We start from the raw sequence: 22,695 nt of genomic DNA, 5'->3' as shown, positions 1-22,695 counted from the left end.
TCATGCCTGAGTCCAGCATGATGCTTGAGGCAGATAGTCGCTCCCCTGCATCTGACCTCTGGGGCCTGAAGCTGGTATCCTTATCTGGTGGGATTTGTGTCACTAGCTGATTTTTCACTAACCTACGGTGGTGGTGCTTGTGTTCCATGAAACAAATGCAGGAGAATGCTGTCCTTTCGAGTACTATACTCCAGTGTGGACGGGCGTCAGTCAGTTCATGGTGATGATCTTCTAATAAAGATGGGGGCAAAAGTGTATTCATTCTGCATGACGGTTGGGATACTTCTGGCCAGTTTCCTAAGGAACAAGATTGTATAACAAGGGTGGCTTCTTATTGCGTTAAGAACTGTGCATACTTGATATTATGAGCTTAAGGATAATCAGGCATCAACTTCAAACCCCAGGGCTTCAGCTCCTTTGGTGTCCTGCCATATCATCCTCATTTTTCAGATGAGGCTCAGAAAAGTGACCAATTGGCAGAGCCAGGAATATAACTGAGGAGTTCTAGCTCCCACCTTTGCTCTTTAACATTAGAGGTTCTTTCTCAAGATTAGTAACCGTCGTTTTTGGATTGTCTGCTGTTGGCTCTTCTGCTGTGCAGTAGGCCAGATGCTCAGCTGGCGTGAATGAGTGAAGCTAATGACTGGCTCCTGTAGATCACTGGAGTACTGGGCTGTGTCCAGACTCAGGGGTTTTTTCGGGAAAAGTAGCCTTTTTCCGAAAAAACTTCACCTGCGTCTAGACTGCAGCCGCGTTCTTTCGAAATTAAATCGAAAGAACGCGACTTTTCTTTCGACGGCGGTAAATCTCATTTCACGAGGAAGAACGCCTTCTTTCAAAAGTGCTTCTTTCGAAAGAAGGCGTTCTTGAATGTAAATAGGGCTTCTTCAAAAGAGAGCATCCAGACTCACTGGGTGCTTTCTTTCGAAAAAGCGGCTTGCTCTTTCGAAAGTTCCGCGTGCAGTCTAGACGCTCTCTTTCGAAAGAGGCTTGCAGTCTAGACATAGCCCTGGAGAAGAGCTCTTCTCCAGTATTTTGAGTGGGGGAGTATCCTGGAAGTTTCCTCCCTCTTATCCATTTGCTTCTTGTCTTTTGTTATGGAAAATAAGGGTTCTGTGGAGCTGAATCTTTCTTTGTGATTTTTCTGAGTTGGGAGGTTTCCAGTGAGATGAACATGCTGTTTACATGGGAGTTGGGTAGAATTCTAGCCAATGCCTGGAGATGAGGGGTCATGGCTCCTGGGTTTTGCTGTGCTACCAACTCATGAGCTGACCTTGGGCAAGTCACTATGTCTTGCTGAACTTCAATTTCCCATTTGCATTGACTTGCTGGAGTGAAATACTTGGAGGTATGTGAACTGGGAATAATAATACCGACTTACCTACCTGCTTGTTTTGTTGTTCCCCAGTTAACTCATGTGAGGCACTTTCACATTAGAAGGTGCAATATTAAGTACAAATTTAAAAAAATCTATTTAGTAAGCTGCCTGTCCCTTTTTGGTTCACCCTGTGCTCAACCAGATCTCAGGAACTAGCAGCTCTCATGAAACTATGTTGCTGAAGAAAGGAAATTGCACACGGAAGGAATCTGCCCCACATCTTTGAAGCTGCCAACAGAAATCATTCAATGGGATGAAGCTCCTGTATATTGTTTTCTGTATTAAGTATCTGTTATATTAACATGGTAAACATGAAAATTAACTTGTAGACCCAGCACTTGTTTCCTGCTCATGCTAACAGATGGGGAAGTCTTGACTATAGTAACAGAGAAATTCCATCACACAAAGCTTTAAGCGATGATTCTTGTTTTCCAATGGATTTAGAAGAAAAGAGACTTTGCTTTCACAACTCCGGGTCAGTGAGAAGGCAGGCATGTATAATGAGAATTATACCTAAGACTGGATTGTTGATGAACAAATCTCAGAGTGAGGAGGAGTCTGAAGGAATAAGAGAAGGAGAGAGAGTGTAATGTGTCACCTGCAACTTCTATAGCTAGATAAGCTGATGTTAAACTGTGTCCTTATTTATCCCCTTGTAAATGTACATGTTCCAGCAGCAAGGTCATTTATATAATGCGCAAGTGCTGTTCAAGGAGTTTGTTTTGTAGCTCACTCCAATGGTGGGGGATTGGGATCACGGTCTGCGCTTGCATGTTGTTAAGTATCATTCAAGGATCTCAAGACACTTCCACAAATATGTAACTAATTAAACTTAGTGAGGGATGTTGCCATGGAGTGCAACTAACTCATCTACGGTCATGCAGCAAGTTCGTGACAGTGCTAGTACTGTGATAGCTTACTCTATAATGGAGCTGAGATTAGGACCCAGCAGTCCTGAAACCCAGAACTTGCTTTAAGCTGCAGTCCATGCTCTCTCACTGTATCATTATGTACCAGTCCCTACTTTCAGCTATTGAATGAGGAAACTTCCAGTTTTTCTCAGGTGAGTTTTTGTGGCTTCAGAAGTTGCATAGACTATCAACAACTGGCATTATATCAGAAACAATTTATGGGCTTGCTTCTTCTTTCCATTACTTTCTCGTACCCAAGCTGAGCACAGGCATATGGGAATCGCTGATCCTTTGAATATTTGAATTTTCCCTTGAGTCATATTGGGTTTTTTTTTATATATCTTTTTTCTTGTGATTTTTGTTTCCCTTCTTGCTCTGGTTTTTGCCCTAGGGGATGTGAGGTGACTGTGCTGCTGTATGTCCTTGCAGTGTGGAGTATATCCCACTGGTCAAGATGGAAGCATCAAGAGCAGGAATTTGAGGAAGCAGTGCTAGTCAGGCTGGGAAGAAATAAGGTGTAGCTGATTAGTAGTAATGTTAGGGACCATGCCGAGCTTTGTCTCACAGAATTTATAGTCTAAATATACGAGAGAGACCTTGGGCGGGGGAAAAGGCAAAGTCATAGTCTCCATTTTACTACCAGGGCTCTGGGACACAGAAGACTGAAGTGAGTTGTCCCAGGGACACATGTTCCAACCCAGTGCCTTAATCACAAGTCCATGCTTCCTCTTGCAAAACTTGACTCCCAAGAATCACCAAAGGCTGAACTTGCCATAGAGATTATCGCCAAGGCTAAAAAACAGAAGAAAAAATATTCTTTCCTCAAAACAAAATCCACAAGCAGTCCATGATTTTGAGTAAAAAATCCCAGCAAATAACTCAGAGCCCTGATCATAAGCAAGAGGAGGAGGTAGCCTAAAATGCTGGTATAAAATATTCAGCAAGCCCATGAGACTCTAGCACCTAACTCAACAGCAGATGAGATTCCTTCAGGGGCACTTATGAATGACTCTTTCCCATGAAATTTTTCAGTCTTTTCTGGCAGCCACATCCAGGATTAAACTAAATGAGCAAATCCCTAAAACGTTCATGTTCTGATATTTAACAACTCTTACCCAACAAACCTGACCCAAACTCTCGACACCTCTGGAGACAGAACTAATTGAAATCCTAAACATGATCTGTGGGGACTTCTCAGCGAGGGTCAGTGATTTACTATCCCCAGAGCTGTAAATGGGAAACTGGATCATTCATGTTTCTCTAAGAGCCTATATGTAGTGTAAACAGGGTCTGAATCAATGCTTCTATTACAGCCAGCTGGAATGGGAAAGGAATCCCAGGTGTGGTTCATTCTGTTGCTTAGACCTAGGTATTCAACTATTGTTATGTAAATACAGTTCAAGCTGGAATGGGAAAGAAATCCCATGTGTGGTTATGTAAATATACAGGCAGTCCCCGGGTTACATGGATCCGACTTACATCGGATCCCTACTTACAAACGGGGTGAGGCAACCCCGCACTAGCTGCTTCCCCCCAGCAGACCAGGGAGACGTGAAGCTAGCGCCCCCCCACCAAGCAGACCAGGGAGACGCGGAGTGGCTTTTCTCAACAGACACCTCAGCTTGAGAATAAAGGACCGAGGGAAGTGAGGTGTGGGAGAATAAAACTGAGCTCTGGAGAAATGTTTGGCTAGAATTTCCCCTACAATATGTACCAGTTCCGACTTACATACAAATTCAACTTAAGAACAAACCTACAGTCCCTATCTTGTACGTAACCCGGGGACTGCCTGTAGTTCACTCAATTGCTTAGGCCTGCTAGATATCCAATTCTTAGAATGATATTTTGTCTATTGTAACCAATTTGGCTGTTGTGGGGTCATAAACCATGCTAACCTTAAATGTAGGAATTGTAAAATATGACCACCAATGCTTGCAGTTATTGGAAATGCAGAAAAGCAGACTGGCTGTGTCTATGTTGGCATCCCTTTCCAGAAAAGGGATGCTAATGAGACACTTCAGAATTGCAAATCCGCGGGGGATTTAAATATCCCCCGCGGCATTTGCATTTACATGGCTGCCGCTTTTTTCCGGCTTGGGGTTTTTGCCGGAGAAAAGCACCAGTGTAGACGCGATTTTCCAGAAAATAAGCCCTTTCAAGTAGGAATAAGGGATCTCCTGGAAAAGGGTTTATTTTCCAGAAAATCGCATCTACACTGGCGCTTTTCTCCGGCAAAAACCCCAAGCCAGAAAAAAGCGGCAGCCATGTAAATTCAAATGCCGTGGGGGATATTTAAATCCCCCGCAGATTTGCAATTCCGAAGTGTCTCATTAGCATCCCTTTTCTGGAAAGGGATGCCAATGTAGACACAGCCACTGTGCTTAGCTCAGTTCAAAGGAGAGACACTGTCATTGTAAAGAATCCCAGATGGACAAGGCTTCCTCTTCCAAACTCTGTGAAGTTGACTGGGGTAAAGGGCTACATGCAGTGAGCTGTAAAACTGGTTCAGCCTGTTTCTCTGCCCTCCCCCCATCCCTTGTTCTAATGATAGAACTAAAACAGACTCCATAAGGAGTCTCTTTATTATGTTAAATTATTCCAGTGGATGTTGAAATCTTTTGGCTGGACTATGCTGCGGACCAAGACCTGAAATCACTGAGAAGCTGAAATCACAAAGAGCTGAAATCATTAGGTTTGACCCAAAGCCAAATCCATCACAGGTTGGCAGGAGCAGCAGCTGGGAGGAGTGGCTGGCAGGCAGGCAGTAGGAGCAGCAGCTGGTGGGAGCAGCGGCGGGCGTCTGGCGGGAGCAGCGGCAAGTGGCCAGCAAAGGAGCACCAGAGAGCAGGGAGCAGCTGGATGGCTAGTGACGTACGGGGTGGGTGAGATGCCTCCTATCGCCCCCTCCCACTCACAGGATGAGAGGTGAACTCTGCAGATCACCGCTGAGCTCTGCTCTGCCCTGACCAAGGGCAGCAACTGTGAGTTGGGTGCAGAGAAGGGTTGGGCAGCGAATGGGACACTTACGTTGCTGGACTTGTGAGCCTGAGAGCCAAAGGACATTGCCCAACCTACTCGAGCTGGGATGTTTACTCGTGAGTTGGGTATGAACTCTCTGTGGTGTGTTCCCAAATTAATTGCACGTCACTTCTCTCCTCTTTTATTAAAAGTTTCTTTTCTACGCTCAGTCTCTGCTTGCGAGTGGGGAAGCATTGCCTCCCAGAGGCTCCCAGCGGTGTGTGTGAATTTTCCAGGTTACTGGGTAGGCACTCGAGCCAGTTCTGTGTTGGATGGATGAAAAGGAACCCCTAGATATTGAACCCAGCCCTGGGTGCTGCCGGCACTACCTGGCAGAAGGGCTACTGTAGTACAAACATAGACTCTGGCATTGTTGAACACTCCAGCAGCCAGGGAAGCTGCTACAATCATCAGGACTGGTGGAAACTGCAGGCCCACCAGCCGCAGGGATAACAGGGGCAATTGCACAGGGGCCTGGAATTTCAAAGGAGCCCGAAGCTACTGGCCACCACTACTGCCACTGTGGCCGTGGTGGTGGCCGAAGCCTTGGGTCCCTTTGAATTGCCAAGGGAGTGCTGCTCTGTGCAGCGGTGAGGGGTTGGGGCGAGAGCCCAGCGCCACACTCTGAGGATTTACTGCCCTCAGAACCACCCCTTCCGCCCAAGGGTACACCCCACTTGGGGGCATGGAGCCGGGCCTCCCCATGCCTTTCCCTGAGGCCCATGGTGGCTGTCGGCCCCACTGATCCTAGGATTGTATTTGAACTTGATTTGGAGAGACTCTTTCTGTAGGTCTCATGTCTGGGGGAACTTTTGGAGGGTAAAGAGGCTGTCTGCATTCTGGGCCACACCCCATTCTGAAGACTGGGGGGAGCCTGCAACTGAAGGAGGGATGTAGACAGGTGACCCATCCTTTCAACTTGGCCCCCTGGCAATGGCCAGGCCTGCTGATAGGAGAGAGAAAAAAGGGGGCAGTTACCCCAGGACCCAGAGTTTCAAAAGGACCCAGGACTCCCAGCTGCCACTGCCACTACTGCCTCTCCCGGGAGCACAGAGCTGGGGCCCCCCCACTCCTTGCCCAGGGGCCCAGCGAAGCTGTTGGCTCCCCTGGCCATTGCTGCGGGGTTGTGATGTACCGGGATACAACCCAGATTAGTGGGGGGCTGTGTCACCTGTGCGCTGCGACCTTAAGTGCCTGACAATGCCCTGCTCTATAGCTCCTGCCTGGGCCTCTCATAAACCGCTTCCTAGCATGCAAGCCACAGCCTGCGTGCAACAGCAGCCCCCCAGTTACACCATGGCTCTCACCAGCCTTGGTTATGCTGCACACAGAAGTCAATGGGTGTTTTTTATTGCCTTAATGGAGCCAGAATTTCACTGTAGATCTCTTACAAGGCAGTATCAGCTCACCATGAGGGTCCTAAATGAGTTTCTTTCAAAGTCCAGTTTCACAAACACTCTTCTTTTCTCGCTGTGTTTAAAATAAACCATTTGGGAGCAGAAAATTATTTTTTTAAGTACTAATAATTCTTTGCAATATGGCAGGAATATAAGCAAGACGCTGCCCTGGGCTCAGCTCCCACCCCCAGGAATAACGTGTACTGTGATCAGAAACAACAGCACACACAGTACCTCCGCGATACTGCGTTAGTCTTGAATCTGGCCCGTGGCTATGGGCCCCTTCCCTTGGAGAGTTCTAAGATGATCTCAGCTGTCAGTGACAGGGCTGATCATAGTGACAGCGGTAGCATAGGTAGAGGCTAGATAATAATTTTGCAGGCTCATTTTAAAAAAAAATCTGAAGACCAGCTGTGAGGCCTACATCTGCAGCTCCCATTGACTTAGAATAGAATAGAGAGAACGTAGAATTTCTGAAAATCAAGGCTCTGATAGTTAAACGTAATATTTCTGAAAGCTGCACAATCCTCCTTTCCAGCCAGCCTTTTCCTTTCCAGCCTGGCAGCCAGCTTGGGTTCACATCCAGAATTGTCTCTGCTCCTGTCGCTATGAATCCTGCCTCTGCCTGTGGGGTTTGTGAGCGCTGCTTGGAACACCCACATAGGCGAATGCACAGAGCCAAGGAGAGGATATCCGTCTTGTGTGCTATGCTGCACGTCCTTCTGGTAAAGTCAGAGGCAATCAGAGCCGGCACCAGCTATTTTCAGTCAGGTTCTCTCCTGTGATGAAGTGGAGTTCAGCGTGAGGGCCAGTGGTCCAAAAGGAGATCAAAAAATCTCAGATCTTCTTCCACAAGGAAACAGCTGCCCAGCTGACATCAGGCATCAATGACTGACAGATGTGCCTCTAATCCAGTCAACAGAAATACTTCGGGTGGGGCGACTCAGGGATTCTGTGTGACAAGTTTTCTGCATTATTCATCACAGAACCTGCCTCCAGCAGTGATTTTTGTGGGGAGAAGAAAGCGGGTATTCTAAGGAATAGACCTGATCCAGACCCCATCAAAGTCAATGGGAGTCTTTCCATTGCCTTCTGCAGGCTTTGGATTAGACCCTTCATCTTTTTGGATCAGATGCTGCAAGTTGCTGAGTCACTGGGAGTTGAAGACACTTGGCAGCTTCTAAGATAAGATGTGCACAACAACTGGCAGGATTGGTCCCTTTGTTCTCATACAGCAAGACCAGGAAACATTTAAACTCATTTTTGAGACTTATAAAACTCAGCAACTGACAGTAGCTCGAGGAAGGCATCCATCATTTTTTATTTGTTGTTACCACAACTGAAAAATTATTGAGCTTATGTTTATGGCTAAACGTGATGCATTAACACACACAGGCTGTGTCTAGACTGGCCAGTTTTTCCAGAAACGCAGGCGCTTTTCCGGAAAAACTTGCCAGCTGTCTACACTGGCCACTTGAATTTCTGCAAAAGCACTGACGATCTCATGTAAGATTGTCAGTGCTTTTGCGGAAATACTATGCTGCTCCCGTTCGGGCAAAAGTCTTTTTCCGAAAAACTTTTGCGCAAAAGGGCCAGTGTAGACAGCAGAGATTTGTTTTCCGCAAAAAAGCCCCGATCGCGAAAATGGCGATCAGGGCTTTTTTTGCAGAAAAGCGCGTCTAGCTTGGCCATGGACGCTTTTCCGCAAAAAGTGCTTGTGCAGAAAAGCGTCCTGCCAATCTAGACGTGCTTTTCCAAAAATGCTTTTAACGGAAAACTTTTCCGTTAAAAGCATTTCTGGAAAATCATGCCAGTGTAGACGTAGCCTCAGGGATTTACTTTGTGACCAGTATTGTAGTTACTTGTTGTAAGTGATTTCCCATCCTTCAGATTAGGGATGGTTAAAGAAGTAGTGTGAGCAGGTAGAGAGAGGCCCTGAATCAGTTTAAATGGTGGTGAAACTTTGAACAGATGACAGGATTGTCTTGTTTTAGATAGGAATGTAAATGATTAGTCGAATAGATGATTAACAGATAAGCCTAGGCTTACCGGTTACTCTTCTCAACTACTTGCATTGCCCCTCCCGCCTCTGTATCAGAGACAGCAAGTGGGGGGAAGCAGGAGCTGGTGCTGGGTACAGTCAGCTTAAAACCTGATACCCTCCAGCATTTGCTCCGTGGTGCCGCCTTTCAGGTGGCATTGAAAACAAGAAGTGAGCAGCATAATCACTTGCAAATTGCAATCAAATGTGTTGGTCTGAGTGCCTGGCTGAACAAAATGTAGGACTGAATGGACTTCTAGGCTCTAAAGCTTTACATTGTTTTATTTTTGAATGCAGTTATTTTTTGTACACAAGTCTGCATTTGTAAGTTTAGTTTTCATGATTGCACTACAGTACTTGTTATGAGGGAATGAAAAATGCTGTTTCTTTTGGTTTTTAGAGTGCAAATATTTGTAATAAAAAACAATGGAAAGCAAGCACTATACACCGTGTAATTGATATCAATATATTTGAAAATGTAGAAAACATCCAAAAATATTGAAATAAATGGTAGAAATAAATGGTAATCTATTATTGTTTAGCAGTGGGATGAATTGTGAATAATTTTTTAATCGCTTGACAGCCCAATATGCTATTAAGTAGGAACGTAGTAACTACAGTTCCAAAGTGCTTTACACACAGGAAGCCTTCCCACGCTCTGTGTGATTTGTAAGGCACCTAATAACCATATTGGAAATAGAAGCACAGAGGACTAAATGTCTTGCGCAAAGAGACACAAGAAATCAGTTGCAAACAGAATCCAACACAGGAGTTCTGACCATCTCCAGCCCCCAAGATACCAGTGTTTCCAAATCACATCCCACACGTTATTTTTTACAATTCATTGATAACTATTCTAAAATGCCTGATCTAGACCTGGACTTATTTGTCAGTAACACCTTTTGGACCAAGCTTATCCCAAAGTGTAAAGAGCTCTGCTAGCTGTACATGGCCAAACCCCAGAGTCTTTGTATAAGGGTGTGATAAATAGGGATAAACATGCCCACTCATCCTCTGAATACTATTGGCCACTGACCGCAAAGGCTGACCCGATAACTTCAGATCAAGCCCCTCACATATGGTCCCAACAGATGCTCCTGTTTTGAAGGAGCTGTGTGGATTTGTTTGTCCCTCTCTGTCAGGAACAACTGACTGCAAATTGAGATCTCTGCAGCTCGGCCAGCCCTGCAACCCCCAGACCTGAACCAGAGGATCTAACAGATTAGAGTGTTAACCCACTGAGCTGCCCTCTGAGCATTGGTCAATGTATATTGATCATGTCCCTAAACCTCAGCTGATCCTTGTGAGATAAAAGCAGGCACAGAGCAGCTAAAGTTCTAAGAGTACTGCTTAATGAACAAATGTGGTTTTGTCTTTTCAACCTGGCTCCTTTTTTATTTTTAGCTGTTGACAAGCACGTGCCTTAGTAGAGGGACCTGCTTAGATTTCACTTCAGGAACTGCTCATGTTCATAGCTTATCTCGTGAGACTTTTTTGATCCTGAAACATATGCCAGTTCGGTGGCACAAAGACGCCACAATCCACCCCCACCCCCAAGACAGCACCTCTGAGGAGTATCTCCCTTGGCAGACATACAGATATTCTGACTTAATTACCCTGGCTGCAAATGAACCAGTGTCTAAAGTAGCAGCTGTCTTAATGTGAAATACAGGGACTGACTGTCTCGGGAAAGCTGTGCTTTGGATTTTGCCCACCCTGCATTTTGGCTGTGAATCCAGTTTTTGCTCTTGAATCTGGATGATGTTGACTTTTAAAGGCACTTCAGTGGCACATGTAAAACAAAATAATGCAACGGATGCCTGATTGTCCTTGGGGAAATGTGGCTATTTCTGGATACAGCATTCTTGTTCTTTGTTTTTAAATCAGTGAAATTCTTAGAGGAGTGAAATGGGTTAAATGAGAGTCATCAAAATATCACCCAACAGAGGGGGCTACCATGGCACAAAATGGAGCAATCTGCATCTGCCTTCATCTTTACTAGGGACGTGGGGCAGGTCCCAGCATGTGATGCAACATGAATTGGGCCTCTGTGAGCCATGAAGCTTTGCATTCTGTTCTAGGCCTTCTAATCTGTGGTATTTGTGTTTCTACATAAAGGCGCGTGCAGCCGTAGGATGCATTGCCAACTTTTGTGGTTTGTCATCACCATGGGGCTGAACCCCACTCAACACAGGGTAGGTGTCATTCCTTGTCACCTTGATTCTTCCACCCAAGCTGCAAATAGAAGTAAATGCATTTATGCAGAGCACACTGTATTCTCTATGATAAGTAGTTCTATTTGCCCAGCAGCGGATCACCTTTGGATAGACCACACAGTGTCATGATTCCCTTCTGTCACCTGTGGTTCATTCTTTCCACAAGGAGATAATTGTGTGTGCAGTGGAGAGTTTTATTTGGCTGAGGCTTTGTTTTGGAGTGTGTCTTTTCAACACACATAACAGATCGTGCAGAAACACAGCAGAGTCCAGTTCTTCCATCTTGCATTGAACGAAATGGTTTTTATCCATGAAAGCTTATGCCCATATAAATCTGTTAGTCCTTAAGATGTCTCAGGGACTTCTCGTTGTTTCTGCAGATACAGACTAACACGGCTACCCTTCTGAGACATAACAGATCATGTAACATTGACGCTGGAGTTACGGATTAGAGACTTTTGTTGGCCTTTAGTACAGGTTATCCTTCAGAGTTCTAATATCATCTTCCTTCCTCAGAAGCAGTAATTCTGCTAAACAAAATGAATTGATACGAGTTCTTTTTCCATAATAAGGGTCTTCTCCAAAACATAAGATCCCAATGCAGGGGAAATAGGCAAATGCTCTCCATAGTAGAAGAAAACATGCTGTAACAAGGAGATTGAAAGTAGGAGAAGACTCCATGGCTGACCCTAGGTTTTGCCTCCAGGAGATGTTGTACCAGCATTGTACCTAAAGAGTATTGGAGAGGGAGAGTTAATTGAAAGACATTTCAGAGCTTGTGTATGTGTTTGCTTTGTCTCCTAGTCTGTGGGTGATTTGTCTCCCACAAGAGAATTTTGCTTGTCATAGTTTTAAACTCAGGCTTACGCAGCCCCCGCACTTTGAAAACTAGATCTACTGCAAACCCTGGGCCTGTAACATAAGTTAGAGTATTCCTCTGTTGAAATCTGTATGCTCTTTATAGCAGAGAGGTGTCTGCATCTGAACTATGCATAGCAAAGTATATTATTAGAGTGGACATCACCGTGGCTGTAATTGTACACTGCTTTCCTTAGCAACGGTTCCCAACAACACATCAAACAGAAGGATGTGATACCTTTAAAAAAAATACACATCTATGCACACAGATCGACACAGCCAGCCTGCTGCGGAAAGGTTACGTGAATCCAGTCAGATTCAAAATGTGGTATGTCCCTGCATTTAGAAATAAATTTCTGGGTCGTGGTAGCAGAGCTATTTCAAGTATACACCCGAAAACCCTATTCAGTCAAACCATTGACCCCTCTGTTAAACCAAGCCATTGCTTATATGAGGTATTCACTGAAAGCACTTTTTGTGAAGTATATGGTGTTCTGAGTACAGTGCCTGGAAGATGCATGTCAGCAGTCCATTTTGCTGACTGGTATAACCCAAGAGGAGCAATGGCTGAGAGAGCATGGAAACAGGACAGTCTTCCTCCCATCCCCTAGTTCTGACCATACTCCTTGAGAGCAGCAGGATGGTCTGTGGTTCAGACACAGGTCTGGGAATGGGTAGATGATCGCTCTGTCCTCATCTCAGCCATGGACATTGAACTTGGCTGATCCCTGCCTTTTGGAACAGCCAGGCTGATTGGTATGGTAAAACCCGTCTCATGCCAGTGTAAAGGATTGCACAAGGTGGAGAATCAAACTTGTTGCTGTGTGACCTTCAGTAAATTAGTGGCTCTCCATTCCTCAGTTTCCCCATCCATAAAATGGGGTGATGATGATGATAATTGTCCACCTGGGGCTAAATTAATGGCTGTTTTGTGAGCTGCTCTAATATTATGAAGATGAGTGAGATGGAAAAGCCAAGGAATAAAGATTATGATCAGGATTGTGAAACATCAGCTTTGATGTGTGGGGGAGGTGCCACGGCCCAGAATGTACTTTGTCCATGGCAGGCCACGTAATTCTTTTATTTATCCCATCTAATGTCTTTCACAAACACGGCACATTTTTGAGAGGCAGAAAGTAATTATCGTGGTTTTTATCTCTTGAAACCCTGAAAATGTCTTCACGCTGTAGGTTTATTCCTGTATCTTATCCTTGTTTTAATGAACATTGGCCTCTTTTTTAATTCATTTTCCATATAATATATTAAAAGATACTGTGTTTCAGTGGATTCCACTGTATCTGATAACTTCAGGGCAACAGATCCTGGGGAGAGACTATGGGGAAGTAAAACAAACTCTTCCATTGACAGTAAAGTCGGTGGGTAAACTAGCACAAGATGGAATGCTAATACCTTATCTACTATATATTTGGGAGAGTGTTTAGAGCAGGAATTGGGAACCTTTTTTGGGTCGGGGGCTGCCCACCCACAGAAAAACCAGTCAGGGACCGCACACAAGTGAGAAGCAAAAAAACCAAAAAACGCTCACCGATGTGGACCCTGACTGAGAGGGAGAAAGACGCTCCCCACATTCCCCTCACACATGGGGGGGGGGGCTAGTAGATTTGTGTGCTCCAGCCCCTTGGTGGGGTAGCGGTGGGACTGGAGCACAGTATGGGCTCCCCTGTCCTGGGGAGGGGGGGTATGAGTCTCAGGAGCTGGATCCAGGAAAGCCAGGGGCCGCATCCGGCCCCCAGGCCTGAAGTTCCCCACCCCTGGTTCAGAGGTTTTGTGAGGATCAGTCTAAAAGGTAGGACATGCTGCTGAATTGCAACTGCTTCTATAATAGTTGTCCCAGTACCCGAGTCGGCACTGCACCTGAAGGCCCACCTAGTATAGGTGTTAATAGGGACAATGTAAGTTCCTCAGACACCGTTTAAAAGCAGCATGTTGCCTTTTAAATGTTCCAAATAAGGAATGAGTAGTTGTTCAAAATTCGAAAGAAGTGAAGATGGGAGAACCAAAATGCAGCTTGGAATGAGGACCTAACCCATAGCACTGACATGTAACAGGAATCCAAATGTCCAGCCATTGGTTTCTTTTTAATTCACTTCATTTAAGTAGAGGATGACAATTGCCCTCTCCACATACTGGAAACACGGTATGGCAGTTCAGTAATGAGAGCTGTCTATGAAAAGCTGTTGCCCATATGTCAGAGGTTTCTTCAACTAGAGATCCCACAGCATTAAAAAATATGAGCCTCTTAGGCTATGTCTACACTACACTTCTTTTTCAGTAAAAGGTTACGATGAACAGCAAGATAATAATTTGCAGAAGGATCATCTGCTGTAATAGCCTAAGAATCTCCCCCATGGGTGCAGATGTGTGTGCAGAAATAGCCTGTTACACTAAAAATTATCACTGATACAGTGCTTTTCATCTGTAGATCCCAGAGGGCTTTATGAGAGCGAGCCGACATTATACTTCTCACTTTACAGATGGGAAAACAGAGTCACATAGTGACTGAGTGACTTGCCTAAACTCACACAACCAGGAGCAGAGAGATTAGAATTCAGGAATGCAATTTGGGTCCTATCATGTTTTGTGGCAAAACTCCCATTGACTTCAAAATAGGGCTGGGATTTCACCACACGCATCCTGACTCCCAGCCTGTTGCTCAGACCGATAAATAATCGGTCCCTTTCTACTGTAATCAGCTCAGCTCTAGATTGCTTTGATTAGGTAGAGATCCTCCGTGACATAGAGGTAGATGTCCTTGTCTCTAGAGGTTCTGGTGGGTTGAACATACTGGTCCTGTGTAAGTGGAAACACTGGCTTTAGAGGGGCACGCGTAAGTTTTCAGACATTGGGTGCCTTCGTTTCCACACCTAATGGAGATGATAATAATGACTCTCCTTTTGTAAACCTCTGAGATCCCAAGGTGAAAGTTGCTTTGTAAGTGCAAAGCACTCATGTTGTTCTCATGTTGCAAATATAATTTCGTTTTCTTTGCAGCTGGGAAAGGTCAAGATGATTAAAAAAATTGCTCCCTTTGGTTGTGGTTCACTATTTCCAGCCATGGGGAGCTTCTGGAAGCAGCGGCCCTGGGCCACACTGCTTCCCACAGCTCCTCTTGGCTGAAACAGCTGTGAGGCTCCGTGGCTACAGACGCTTGAATGAACGAAGCACTGTGGGCTTACCCAGACGGGCCTGCGACCCAGGTTTCAAAACCGGCGATCTAAATGGTGCTTGGTCCCCATGCAGAGGACTGGACTTGATGACGTGTCGAGGTTCCTTCCGCTCCAATGATTCTACGATTCAATTCTATGATTTTTATATTGTTTTGCAAATTGTGCAGCCTACCAACTAGTTTATTCATCTGTTTCATCGGGCCTGACTCTGAGCTTGCATGTGCTGACATTCATCAGGACTAGCTCCCCCCAGAGTCAGTAGTGGAGGGGAGAGCTGAATCAGGCCGTTATGTCTGCATAGCTGTCTGAGTGCAGAGAAAGGAATGAACACATGAATGGTTCCGGGAAGCATGTGAGCTTGTTTAGATTTGCTCGGAGAAGCCACTGTGCTGAGTCAGTGGTCAGCATGGACAAATCTTATTCACTCAAATTTAAAATTAGAAAAAGATGGGAGAAGAGGGTAAGTTCCCATTTTTTGTTTCCTCTGAACCACAGGGCCTGCTGTCAGGTACTTGTTGATGCGTCTCTGAAGACATGTTGTAATTCTGTAACAGGGTGTTTATTCCACACTGCATAGTAGCCAGGGTCCAAACGTCTGCAGTGATCAAAATTCCACTTGGGAGGAATGAGAGCGGGGGAGGCAGTTCTGGCTGCCTGCCTGACCCGGCAGGTGAAGATGAGAGTTTAAAATCAATTACTGTTATATGGCCGGCTCTGGAGTAGCTTCACTCAGCCCTGGGAATGTTCCACTGTTCCCCGCCAGTCTGGCCAAGCCGTAGTCTTTGCATATCTCCTGATAGTAATAATACTTGACAGGCTTTGCTGTGTTTGTTAACGTTACAGGAGCTGCTCTGAAACGGGTCCCAGGCAGATAAGTGGGTTATTGGAGAACCCCGTATTAAATGTCAAGCTGCATGGTTTAAACTTTCCTCTTTGTAAGCGGAGCAGTGGCACCTCTCTGACTGTACAAGCGGCACAGTCAGTTTGTAGATCCTTTCCATTACGAGTGTGGGGGGGAAGGAGCAGGAGGGGAAGGCTGTGTGTAAGATCGATTCCTGCGCAGTCAGTCAGATGAGGGAATTCAAACCACGCAAGTTAGCAGGGACTCTCGGCCTAGCACAGGCATGCCTGGCAGCAGGAACAGGGCGCGTACCTGCTGGGTCGGTGAATGGAAAAACTGGCAGTGGCTGAGCAGCATGGAAAAAAAGCTTTGGCATTATGTAATAATGTACCTAGACGGTTTCTGAGGCTAGTGGGGACAAACATGGGGTGTTAGTGGAGGGCACCAGGGAGACAAACAGCAATTGAACCAGAGGGTGGAAAAAACACAAGCTGCGGGGGGCCCGTGGGTTTGGAGCATCTGTGCTGAACCTAAATTTGACTGTTCCAGAAATGTCCTGCATAGTGGGACAATCCACAAAATGACTCTTATGAGACTAGCAGTCTCTCTGTACCATCCCATGCTGTTTGGTTCAGGTTTAAGGAGTAGCAGGACGGTGGTTGGAATCCATCTGATCCAGCTGCCCGACGAGGGAAATGTTTAATTTCTGATACAGGTGTATTGTGGAGGGTGAATTGTGGATAGATCAGAACATCCAAGTTGCGGGAAGGGCTTTCAGATCCAAAAGAATGATAGGCTTGTGTTGAACTGAATGCGCTGCCAAATGATTTATAGTCCACTGCTCCCACCTCGGCCTTGTCAAGAAAAGAAACCTCAGGGTCTCTCCTCTCCTCTATAAATAAAAGAAATCCTTTAAATGGATTATGCATTCTTCTAGCTCCATTTCCAGTCTGAAGAAGAACAAGCCACGAGTTATTTGGGTATGAATGAAGAGGATAAGGGCCCAGATCTGAGACTGATGCATTTTGTAGCCTTGAGAAAGTTTTACTAAATCTCTCCGTGTCTCCATGCATCTTCCTATAAAATGGGGATGTCGGTCAGTGCTTTGAAGATGCAAAGTGCTATAGAAGTACTAGGAATCATTAAGTATAATGATAAAAATCTGTTTATTCTGTAGAAGGTTTAATAATTGCTCAGATGCCTGTATTAAGGATCATGAGTAAATGTTCGTGTGTAATAACTCTCTCTCTCTCTCTTTCTCTCTCTCTCTCTCTCTCTCTCTCTCTCCATTTGTGTGTTTAAGACCTTTTTTTTTACTGGTTATGCTTGTATAATCTGCAGTTATTAACATGCCAGATCATACAGCAGCTGCTCGGGGACCTTCCTCTTTTTGTTTATTGATCATAGAATACCAGGGCTGAAAAAGATTCAGGAGGTTGAGTCCAGCCCAAAGCAGGACCAACCCTAAATAGCAAGTGTGCTATTAGTATAATAGCACACTTGCTATGTACAGGTTGAAACTTTCTTAACCGGGATTCTCTGGTCCGGCAACATCCATGGTCCAGCACGGATATTGCAGGACCAGAGAGTCCTGGTGGAGAGCCAGCGGCAAGGATCCCAGTGGGACCAGCAGGGCAGTGAGCTGCCCGCAGTGAGCTGATGGCGGCTCCACCCAGCGTGTGACAATGGGGCTGCCTGGGGAGATTGGGAGTCCCAGCTGTGGCTGCCCAGTGGGACTGGGAGCCACAGTAGCTCGGTGGGTCCTGGAGCCACCGTAGCGATGGCTGCCCACCCAGGTCGGTAGGACAGTGGGGCCTGCAGGAGGTGGGAAGCTAGCTGGGAGGCCAGCAGGACAGGCCAGTGGCAGGGATCCAGAAATGACCTCTCGTGGCCCGGCAGAATCCAGTCAGGTCCCGAGGGTGCCGGACCAGGGAGGTCCAACCTGTAGTAAATTGTCTTAAACATGTAGCCTTTGCATACACACCAAATCTGTTGTTCTTCAAGGAAGGGGACCCAGTGAACTGGGAATGTATATCGGTCAGCTGCGGGGTGTCGTGAGATTTATCAGTTCCCTTCAGTGCCACTACTTTGATGCCTCTCAGTGGGAGTGCATCTGATTGGTGGCTGCTGATACTTATTGTATCGGGATCCAGGCAGACTCCAACCATGAATTGTTATCAGTCCTCTGAGGAGTTAAAAATGAGTGGTCTCCCAAGGCTCAGAATGAATGTGCACAGCAAGCCATGTGCTGCTCCCCTTTCCTAGCAGAAACTTTCTCTTCCTCACTTTGTGGGATTTTTTTCTGGGTAACCTATTGTTTCTGTAAAGGACCCAGACAGAATTGCAGAGCATCTGGGCGTGTAGTGGCAGCTGTGTGCAGTCAACCCGGGTGCAGTGTAAACTGGAGTGCAAGCCCCAGCAGTCTTGAGAAGATTACTGTAATTCTGATTATGGTGAACCGCCGCCTAGAATTTAGTTCTTCTATGGGAAAATGTATGTCGGGACAGACCCTGCCTATCTCCTCTCCTCCCTCACCTGCTTCTACCTCCACTCTCCCCCCGCCCCACTCCCTCCTCCCCCATCAAGAATGAAAAGTCAGAGGGTCAGGCTACCTGAGGATTGCCCTGGTATGGAGGAATCTACAGGTGCCCTGAGGCAGGCTAAGCAGGTCCTCTCCCAGCTCCTAGTTCAGTGGTCACAAACCAGTAAATCAGGATCTACTGGTAGATCTTGGATACTTTGACAGGTGATCCTGACAGGTTTGGCTGGGAGGCTATCAAGTGCCGGCCCTTCATCTGCCCTTCAGCACTGCCATACTACTCCTGCCCTCTGCCGTGGTTGCCCCTCACTCCTGGCAGCCTCCTGCTTGTTGTGCAGGGCACGGGAAAAAGGGGGGGTGCTGATATCAGGGTGCCCATCCCTCCACTTTGTACCCATCTCCACAGAGCAGAGGAGGGGTAGGGATGGAGAGAGTTTGCTGGCTGCTTTTGGGAGTGGTGCAGGGCCAGGATAGGGTGAGCCTGCCTTATCCACCTGCACCACCACCCAGAAGCCACCTGTGGTAAGCTGTGCCCAGCTGGAGCCTGCATTCCAAACCCTAGCCCCAGCCCTGAACCTCTCCTGCAGCGTAAGTCCCTGCCCCCAGCCTGATAAAAGTGAGTGAGGATGGAAGAGGGAGGATGAGCAGGGTTGGGGCCTCCAAGAAGGGGTGGGAAGGAAGTGGAGCAAGGGTGTTTGGGTTTGAGGTAGATCCTGGATTGCACTTAAATTCAAAAAGCGATCTCATGCTTACAAAGGTTGGGGACCACTGTCCTAGTCAGAGGGCAGGGCTTGGGGGCTGCTGCATTCATCCAATCCACAGTTGTCATCATAGCCACAGTACAGTTTAGTGCTGCTGTGAGGCTGCTTTAAATTGCACCTTCTGACTGGCAGCCCCAGGATTTTAGGCAGGGACAATGTAGCATAAAAATTGCGTGAAGCCACTTGCACTCCCAGCTCCTTTCCTGAGTTGAAGGTTAAGAAGTTATTTTGTAAAGAGCCATCAAAAGATCTCTGTTACACAGGCACAAAATCGTTCCTATTCGGAGATCCCTCAGAGCACAGGGGTACGGAGAGAGAAGAGGTGTTTAAGGGGACTTTCTTGGATTGATGCAGAGCGAGGATCCATTTTCATTCAAAAGGCACACATCCTAGCCTAGGCCAGAGCATGTGCGCTTGCCAGGTCAGGGACTCAGCCAGTCTAATGCATTAGTCTGTCCGACCATCTGCTCCTGAGCGTTCCAGCTTAAATCCATGTCACTCTGCTAGAACTGCTTGAAGTTTAGAGGTTTTACGGACATTGGCGTCTGCATTGTTGGGAAATCCCGGCTCCTGGCACCAGAAGGCTAATGCCAGAAAGCACTTGTTCTCCCTCCCCCACCCCACCTGTCCCTCAGCTTATCCCTTCACCTGGCATTGGGCAGTGCAGGGTGAGTTGTTTGCTGCTTCCATGTGTGTGTTGAAACTATAAATTCCCCTGTCACCTGGGTCTTATCCTGAGGAGCAAGGGTGCAGAGAGATTTTACGCCTCCTCTCCTTATCCAAAAACACAGCATCCCCAATGCATTTCAAGTGGTTGCTGAAAGCACAGTGCTATTTCCAACCCAGAATGCCCCTGATGTAATTGCTTTCAAATGCTTTCCTTTCCTTGGGCCTGGGAAAGCTGTTGTAATGGGCTGTGGTGAAAGGGGCCTCTCTTGGCCTGAGGTGCTAGCTGACATGCTTATCTGCAAATCTGGGCTGGGGCGGTGAGCGTTTGTATGGGCAGCTATCTCTGCAGAGCCCTGACACCACAAGGAACTGTAAACAGAAGGATTGTATGGTGGGGAAATTCCACAGACCAGCCTTACTGCCTGGGAAATATGCTGCACTAGCCTCTGCCTTCCAGCGCCTGGTAGAGGGGTGATAGAAATGTAGCCGTGTTAGTCTGGTGTAGCTGAAACAAAATACAGGACTATGTAGCACTTTAAAGACTAGAGGGGAGTATGCATAAACTATATGCAGAGAGACAATTAAAAGAGTATAATGCAAACAGGCCACTGACTCAAACTTTGTTTGCCTAGCATCAAACTAGTCTGCACATTAGGCACCAGCAGTCCTGCTAGTGTAGACACCATTTATGTTCAGCTGGTTTGAAACTGGAATCAGCTGGACCAGGGCAAACTGTGCATGTGGTCTGGGCTTGCGTGGGCACAGCTACGCTGGTGACAAAAACCCCACTGTAGACAAGATCTAGGAAAATCCCAAAGGGCATGGGAGCAGGCAATTCTTAAAGTCCAATTTGCCTGATGACAGGGTAAGGGAGGAGCAAAGAGAATGTGTTGTAGGAGTGGTTTGTGTTGGGGGCATGTTGTTTCCATTTAGCCCAGTGGTTCTCAACTTTGTTTACCAATGTAGGCTGCAGCACTATCTATTGTGTGGGCTCCATCCACAGAATAAATATACAACCTGTGTGGCCCTGGGGATAGCTTATGGGCTGCAACAGTGTGCTGTTCGGGCACAAGTGGCCTGCAGTCTGCAAGTTGAGAACCAAGTATGTACTGATAGAGGGAAAAAATCCAGCAATCAATGGCCACTGGATGACGAGCAAAAGTCTGCCAGGATGGAGGGGTGTCTTTTCTGTTTGGGAACAGAGTGATATGGGATATTTCATGCTTCCGCCCTGCTCTGGCTTTGCTGAGCAGTATAGTGGGGCATGCAGATAAATGAATAACACAAATGTCTATTGCTGCAATACCAAGTCTCAGATTCATCCTGGATTTGTAGTAATGCCTCTCCAAGAGTTGAATCAGACCAAATGGTTTCCCCTCCCAATCCACAACAAACTTTAGCCTGAAGAGAGATTCACAACTTTTTTCTCTACCGTCCATTGAAGAACTAGCAAGGTTTTTCAACCGTACGTGGCTCTTGCCTCCATCCCTGATAGTCTGTGGAATTTCTGAATCAAAAGGGGACCTCCTGAACAAATGGCAGGGCTAGTGCTGCTGTTGCAATATCCCAGGCCTTGCACGCTGAGATTGGCACAGCATATACCTCTACTTAGGGGTAAATGGCGTGCTCGTCAGGTTCATGAACTCTCTTCCAGACCAGTCCAAGCAGCCCAAAGCAGGGCCTCCCCAATGTTCTTTCAAAGGAATGGATGGCATCAGCACTCCACAGCGAAGTGGCTGTTTCCAGTATGAGCTGGCCATTTTACTACTGGTTGCCCAGTAGTTCTGATTTGCCACATTTTGAGTCAGCACCGCTGCTGATCAGGCTGGCAAGTCTTTCTCCGCTCCGTTTTCCTGTCAGTCTGCATTGCCAGGATCCTGCCTGCATGAGCACAACCCGCTAAAACTGTTTGCCGGTGCTTTCCGCTGCATGGCCATGGTCAGTTGGCGCCACTTGTTTGGAGACCAACTGGGACGGACTGTAGAAGGCATGGAATAGTGAAGTGGTACCTTCTACTGGGTGCACAGGCCTGACCCCTGTGACATCTCCGGGGGCAGCTCCCACTGCTCAAATGCTACTTTTCCAAATAAAGATAATTCAGCCATATTTCCCCATTATTTACCTGCATTCATGTTACATGATCTTGTGCCTATGGCTTTAACCACTAGCTAACTGCCAGTAAGTCATTACCTGGGCCTTGACTGGCTTGGTGGTGCTAGTTTGGTATCACTCAAAACTAAAGAGCCTTGTGCTGAAAGTCACCGATCTCTAGCTCTGATGGACTGAAAGCTCTTCTGTAGACAATGCTGAGCCTAGAAGTTAATCTGAAGGATCAGACACAAAGTGCATCTCAGTGGATCGTAACTGACTCAGCTGGGTATGGTGAGATGTAACAAATAATTAGGCCCCCAGTTGCTTTAAGGATGTGCATTGCAAACTGAAATTAAACATTACTCAGATTTTAATTAGAGAGTTCTTTCGTTTAATTACAGTATTGAATCCCCCACCCCCAGCCTCTTTTAAGACATAGTCCATGTTTTGGCACACACTAGTGGTTCTTCTAAATGTCTAGTTAGTTACTCAGTTGTCTAATTTACTGGCGGGAAAAAGACACCTGCTCACCTCTAGATCAGACATGTCAGTACTGTAGAGCATCTATTCGGTGCTCAGAGAGCCAAATCCTCTCCCACTGAAATTGATTGGGGGTTCATTGACTTCTGTGGAAAGTGAATTTGGCCTAGAGCAGTAGTGGGCAACCTGTCACCCAAGGACCCATCGATGCTCTGTGTATGGCCCACAAGACGTTGTTTACCACTGCTCACGTGCAGGGTTGCCTGATTCCACTGGTTTCCATCCACGTAGGTTTTTTCCTGACGGT

General features: G+C 46.5%; 1 protein-coding gene across 3 annotated transcripts in view; it reads left to right on the top strand.

Annotated features, from left to right (window-relative positions):
- Positions 1-22,695, top strand: part of CTIF (cap binding complex dependent translation initiation factor) — a 324,244-nt gene that overhangs the window by 242,184 nt on the left and 59,365 nt on the right. The gene's annotated exons all lie outside the window — the stretch shown is intronic.

The sequence above is a fragment of the Pelodiscus sinensis genome, chromosome 6 (genome assembly GCF_052426305.1).
Source record: "Pelodiscus sinensis isolate ZL-2025 chromosome 6, ASM5242630v1, whole genome shotgun sequence".
In the NCBI taxonomy this organism is placed as follows: domain Eukaryota; kingdom Metazoa; phylum Chordata; order Testudines; family Trionychidae; genus Pelodiscus; species Pelodiscus sinensis.
The sequence above is the reverse complement of the archived record's forward strand: the minus strand, read 5'-3'. Positions and strand labels throughout refer to the sequence as shown.